General features: G+C 48.0%; 1 protein-coding gene across 2 annotated transcripts in view; it reads right to left on the reverse strand.

Moving 5' to 3' along the window:
- The window catches only part of PPARGC1B (PPARG coactivator 1 beta), a 106814-nt gene that overhangs the window by 98928 nt on the left and 880 nt on the right, over positions 1–7006 (reverse strand). The window lies entirely within an intron of this gene.

Here is a 7006-nt window from a genome sequence, read left to right on the forward strand (position 1 = left end):
TCTCAAGTAGCCTTTCCTAAAACCCCTTAAGGTATCTGCTACTATCAGTCCTATTTCCTAGATAAAAATGCTGAGGCACAAAGAAATTTTGTGCCAAAGGCCACAGGGCTTGCCCCAAGCATAGTACAATCCTAGGATTCAAAGCCCTCTCAGCCACTGAAACAAATAATTAGAGAAAACATTTGTTTTCTTTCCTAAAAGACTGAGCAGTAATTACAGGCCTTTGGGGATAATTAATCAATGACTTTGCCAATGACTTGTAAAAGTCTCTCTGGTCTCCTACTCTAGACCTGAGCTGCAACTCAGGCTCTTCCCTAAGGAAAGAGCAGAGCGGGGAGCCCAGGAGTCTTGCTGCCACCATGGCCTTAGCTATGTAACTCCAGGCCAGGCCCCTCCTCTCAGCTCTGTCAACTCCTGACCCTGCAGCCCTGTCTCCCTCAAAGGATGGTCCTCGGCATCTAATGAGAAAACCAAGGTCAACTGCAAGGGAAGTGGGTGAGGCTCCTGGGGTTTAGGAACAGCGAGAGCAGGAGGAACATGCAGCCTGCCCAGGGTGGTGGTGGACTGCACCCCAGGGTCCTACAGCCACCACAAAGCCCAGCCACCCTGGGCAGCAGCGTCTCTCCAAGGACTATCACCCTGTCCCTCTCTGAGAGCCAAGACCCACCCTCTCCTCAAGTCCTGATACTGGAAAAGAAATCGTCAGAGAGTCAGAGACCTGAGCTTCCTCCAGCAAGATGGCTTCTTCTCCTGTGCCCCAGTGTCCCTTCTTCTGGGAAAGGCAGGGGTAGATCTGATGCACTCTAAGATCCCTCCCAAGCTGAGGAGAGGGAGCTGCTTAAGGACCAATGTTCAAATCCCAGGTTAGACACTCACTAGCTCCAAGATCCTGAATGACTTAACCCCTGTGTCTCAAGTTCATCACTTACAAAACGGGAGAAACAGAAGCCAACTCACCATTACTGGAAGAAACCCATGCAACAGTACTCAAGTCTCTTCACAGATACACACTGAAACAGCCATAGTTGACATGTGTTCTGTGGGTGGATGAACAAGAGTGGCCCCTGGTCCAAAATGGCTGAATCTGAGTGTCGGGGGCATGGAGATTCCCTATTCCCTTCCCACCACTGGCTTCTGCTGTGTATGTTCGACATTTTCCATCGTAAAATGTTTAAAATACAAAGTTCTTTGCAGAGAACCTGACACCTAATCATACAGAACATTCTTCTGCTCAAAAACTCGTCTGCTTAATGGGTAACCACAATGCTAGACCAGGATAAAAATTATTTTTTCTTGCCCTCCCTGAGCTGTCATCCTAGTTGTAGGGTTAAACACATACATGCAGGCAGGGACTTCCCGGGCGGTTCAGTGGTTAAAACTCTCCGAGTTCCCACTGCAGGGGGCACGAGTTTGATCCTGGTCAGGGAACTAAGATCACACATGCCAAGCAGCCAAAAAAAAAAAAGCACGCAGGCACCAGTAGATAGTAAGTGGCACCAGTGTGCTTCACAGGCCTTCCAGAGCGGTCAGGTGTGACCTGGGGCTTGAACTGTGGGTAAGCTATGAATACATTAAAATGGTGGGGATGGAGGCCTGGAAAGGAGCTTTCAGGTCATTCCACAAACGTTTTATTAGTCTGTCTCTTCTCAGGGACACATGCTCTGAAGAGGCTCATAGTCTAGCTCATTTGCTCACTCAGTGAGGATTCTGAACTGTGTTCCAGGCACTTGTCTATTCATTGTGGGAAAAAATGGTCAATGAAGTGAACAAAAATCTTTGCCCTCATAGAGCTTAACAATCTGGAGTGATTTCCTAAACACTTAACAAGACCTATGTTAGAAGAGACGCATCTACTATTGGGTGCTTCTATGCCACGCATTGTGTGGGGTGCTTTAAATCCATTTTGTCCTTTGATTCTCATTGACTCCTCAAAACAGCTTTATCAGGGAAGTACTATTTATCGTTACCTTTACACATGAGGAAATGTAAGTTTGGAGAAATCACGTGACCCACCAAAGGTCTCACGGCTAGTAAATCAAAGAACCAGGACTCAAACCCAGCCAGGCTTCAGAGTGCACCCTGCCACACGTGGGATGGAGTAGTGGTACCTGGAGGTGAGAAGGCGTCACCAAAATGATGGCATGGGAGCTGAATCTTGCAGGATAAATAATGGAAATAGTGGAAATGGAGACAGAGGAGACAGAAAACAGCTGCGTGAGCCAACGTTTCCTGGAAGAAGATTCACGACATAGCCTGGGGCGGACCAGGATCCCAAAGGGAAAGCAGACAACTCAGGATGAACTCAGGGGCCTAACTCTCCAACTTCAAGAACCTTCAGGTTCTTGAAGTTGGAGAGTTCTTGCACATGAAGCTAAACTTTGGCCTTTAAGTTAAAAGTACTGGGGAGCCATGGGTGATGTGTGAGCAACATCAGACATGCACTCTAGGAGGACTGAGCTGCCATCAAGGCTGAGGACAAGTAGGAGAGGGCAAAGTCTGGTGTGGCAAAGATCCGTTTGGTAGTAAATGCAGGAATCCAGTTGTCAATGGACAAGGACCTAGACCAGAGTCGGAGAGAGGAACAAAGGTCAGTCCAATCCAATTGAATCCTCATCAGCTGAGTCTCCACAGGACGTATGTGAGACATTCAACTATGTTGGAAGAGGAGAGACAGTAAACAACACTGCTCATTCTCTTCTAAATTACTATATTTGGGTTCCCTCCACCCTTATATCACAAGAACTATGCTTCCCTTTCCTACAGAGCAAAGATTGCCTGGGCGGGAGTTAGTTCCATCCTTGCTCTTGCCCTTCTAAAGTGTTTCAGAGAGAGAAAGATTCCAAGTTTTGTGAACAGCAGTTGGATGTTCATTTTATATACATTCGATTATTTAATTCCCAAACCTGAGAGTTAGGGCCTAATATCCCCATTTCATAGACTGAGGAACAGAGGCCTAGAGAAGCAGAGGGACTTATGAGTTCTGCCTTCTTTCTCTACAGTTGGCCTTCATTTGCTCAAGGTGCTATGAACAGAACAGAACTATGAACAGAAACAGAGTAGTCCCTGTCTTCATGGAACTTGGAGTCAAGTGGTCTAGGGACCTTGCCCACTGATCCTGGCTCTTCCACTTACTCTCCAAGGTAATGTAGGTAGAGCATCTTCAGCAAGTCAGTGAGTTTTCTGAAACTGTAAATGCCTCATCTGTAAAATGGGAATAATAGCACCTACACTTTGTAGAGTCTTTATGAGAATGAAATGTAATAACGCAAATAGAAGGCTCAGCAGAGCACACAGCACATAGCAGATGCTCAATAAATTGCATTGATGATGACGATGATGCATCGTCCTAGGAGATAGCCATTAATACTGCAGTGCTCGTATGAGGGACTCACTTCTAAGCCCAAATCCAAGCTCCCATTTGCAAGGCTGCTTCTGACTCAAACCAGTATTCCTTCTATTGTTCCAGAGACAGAAAAAAAAGGGTGACTCACCTTTTTTTGGCAATGATGAAGCTTCTGGCTGGCCTGCACCAGCTTGGGAGAGGAGGACCCTAGGGGGAAGGGGAAATATAAGCCCCCAGGGCCCAGTTGCTGGGTCATTGCCTTTCCTGGGTTTCACAGGCATCCTGATCATTAGCACCAGCCAGGAAGCCCCAGTGAAAGTGAACCCTGGGCCTCTGGTAAACAAATCCAGCAAACGTGTCCCCTTCTGGGCTCAGGTGAAAAAGTTACTCCCCTGGGTCTTACACAGGTTTAGAGTAGGTAAAGGCACCCAGCGAAGGATTCACTTCAACCTGCCCCTATAGATGGCCAGAACCCTGACTTGGAAAAGAAGTTAACCCTGGCTTCAGGGGCTGTGGAGGCAGCAGTATTCCAGATTTAGCAAGTCAACATTAGTGAACCCATTTTCCCCAATTCTCCATGTGGCATGAGCCCCTTCTGGTGCTTGGATCCAGTCTTAGAACAATGAGGAGATAGAATACCAATCGAAAAGTGGGCCAAGTTCACCAACACAACATTTCACAGAACAGAACCACAAATGGCCCATAATCATATGGGGAAAAAAGGTTCAGCATCACAAGTCATCAAAGAAATGCACATTAAAACAATAAGGTGACAAAATTTATTGATGAACAGACTGGTAAAAATGAAAAACAATTAAAATACCAAGAGTTACCGGAGTATGAGGAACCAGGCATTCCCACACAATGCTGGTGTGAAATTAGCACAATCTTTCTAGAAGGCAATCCAGAAATGTGTTTACTAAACGCCTGCATAGTTCCTTTGACAGAGTAATTTCATTTCTAGGAATTCAAATGAAGAAAAGGCATATGCAAAGATATTCATTTCAGCATGGCTTACAGGAGCAAAAAAAAAAAAAAAATTATAAACTACTTAAATGACTAACAATAAAGGATTGATTAAATGCATTATGGTTCAACCCTTAATATTATATAACCATTAAGATATTAAGTAGAATACTTGTTGATGTGGAAAGACAGTGACAGCATATTGTTTGGAGGACAAAAAAAAAGCAAGCTACAACAGTGAGATTCCAAGTTACAATTAGTATGTAAAGAATGACTCCATTTTTGTACAAAAGATATAATCCATAGGAATCAACAGGAAAAAGTCGGAAAACATATATAAAAATTAAGAGTGGTTACGTTTGGGTAAGATTACATATTTTCAATTTTTTTCTTTATGCATGCCAGTATTTCCCAACAATTCTATAATTAAATATTTTAAAATGATAACAGGTTGGACTTAATTAAAGTTCCTGCCAACTCTGGGGTGGTGGTGGTGGGATGAATTGGGAGATTGGGATTGATATATATATATACACTAATATGAATAAAACAGATAAGTAATAAGAACCTGCTGTATAAAAAGTAAATAAAATTCAAAGAATTTTTTTAAATAAATAAATGAAAATAGAGTTCCTGCCAACTCTGACATTTTGGGCATCTATGATTGATGCCCCAAGTGACTTCGAACAACCCATATTTAGTGTGGGCTTACTGTGTAGCCTTTGGAGCCTAAGTCATTGCCCACAGCTGCAGCCCTCTGCATTCCTCTCTTCCATACTCTGCCCGGCTGTCTCCCCAGCCAGCCTGAGTGCTTCCCTTGTCTGTAATTCCTGTGCCTAGCCAAGAGCTGAGCAAAGGAACTCAGCATGGTGACAGGTGCCACGGGGCACAAAGAGATGAAAGGCACAACTCTAGTTCCAGAATCTTACTGGGACAGAAAGCACACACAAAGTGCTTGGTTGTATAACACAGACTAAGAAAACCAGAGGCTAGAGAAAGCAGGGCAAGCCGGGTTGGGGAGGCCTGCTAGAGCTGAGGGCCATGCAGGAATGGTGGGTGAGGGCACTGCAGGCAAGGGGCACAGCCTGAACAACGGGAAGCCAACCCAAAGTCCTTTGGGAACATGCCCCAAACCTTTCCAAAAAACTTTCACAATCCTTGGTCTGCCGAATTTCTGAACTTTGCCCTGAATGGGTAAAAGTTAAGTCTCCTAAACAGGAGCCCTCCCTCTATCTAACCCTGGGTTAGCCACCAAAGACAAGTCTTTGGGATAGAGCCGATAAATTACTTTTACTCACTCTCCCCACCTCTTCCAAAGGGGGAGGGGAGGAGGGGAGGGCCAGGGAGGGTCTGGGGGGAGGAGAGGAAGTTGCAGGAACAACAGACATCTCACATGCAAACAGCGCTCACCGCAAGCAACCGAGGGCCTTCTCTTGCTGCGCCACCAACCCCATTTGACAGATGGAGGAAAGGAGGCTCAGAGAGTTAAAATGGCTTGCTCCAGGGTCACCCAGCCAGAGAGTGGGGAAGGCGACTCCACTCAGGCCTTCTGACTCCAAGTCCAGTGCTATTTCGAGGTAACACACAGGACCTGGAGTCAGGAGCCCTGGATGGCTCTGTCACCCACTGGCTGCGTGGTCCTGTACCAGCCGCTCAGCCCTCACAGCCTCTATCCCCAACTGTAAAATGAGGAGGCACGCAATGACCCGCCCAGGTCCTCTTCCGGCTGGCTCTATGAGCCTTCTAGGGGCGGCTGCAAAGCTCCCCCCTATCAATTACATTTCCCAAGTTGGGCCGGCAAAGATCACCAGAAGAGCTTCAGCCTATCACGTGGTTAAATAAAAAAAGCAAAACGTCCCGGATTAACTTTCACTGCACTGCTTCTGCTGATACCTGATTACCCAATTTTCAAGTTTCCTTAGGTGAAATATCCCTGCTGGGTACGCACTCCGGACGGCTAAAGGGGCAAAAAATTATTGGTCAGCCAAAGAACACAGAAGATGGAGTTAAACCCAAAACGGACAAGTTCTTGCTATGGGTCTCTGAACAAGTCTCCGGCAATTTCAGGCCTCCTTCATTCGCGTCTTAGGGAGAGGTTTGGAGTCAGCCCCAGACAAGTAAGAGGGCCGAGGGCTGAACTTTCCTAGCGGCAACTCGATCCACCCCGCATCCAGTCCCCCTGGCCCCAGGCTGTCGGCTGGGGGGCTGGGGGCGCCGTGGTGGTGCCAGGGCTGGGATCGGCCTTCGGAGCAGACATGGGAGCGGGGCGAGTGACTGCGCCCGGTGACCGCCGCGGGAGCTACACTGCAGTTTCGTCAGAGGTAAAGGTACGCGCCCGGCGCGCGCGGCGTGTGCACACAAACACACACACCCGCGCGCGCAGACCGTTCATCACACTCTTCCCCCGGCCTGGAGAAGCGCGATCACACGCCACCAGCCTCTTCGGCCCCTGCCCGGAACCCACCCAAGCGGGCCCGCCACCGACCACGAGGCCCCGCGGCTCCCTGACGCATGAACGTCCGCAGCGGGCGAGGACCGGCCTTCTCCTGCGCGTGGCGGGCTTCCTCTCGGCGACACCCCGCCACGCCGCTCGGTTCCAGCAGCCAGCCAGGACTCGCCACCCAGGGTCCGCCAGAGCTGAACGTCTCGGCTGCTGCGTCCCCTCCAAGTCGCATCTCAAGGCAAGAAGTCAGCTAG

This window comes from Neophocaena asiaeorientalis, unplaced genomic scaffold (assembly GCF_003031525.2).
Source record: "Neophocaena asiaeorientalis asiaeorientalis breed wild unplaced genomic scaffold, Neophocaena_asiaeorientalis_V1.1 scaffold404, whole genome shotgun sequence".
NCBI classification, from domain to species: domain Eukaryota; kingdom Metazoa; phylum Chordata; class Mammalia; order Artiodactyla; family Phocoenidae; genus Neophocaena; species Neophocaena asiaeorientalis.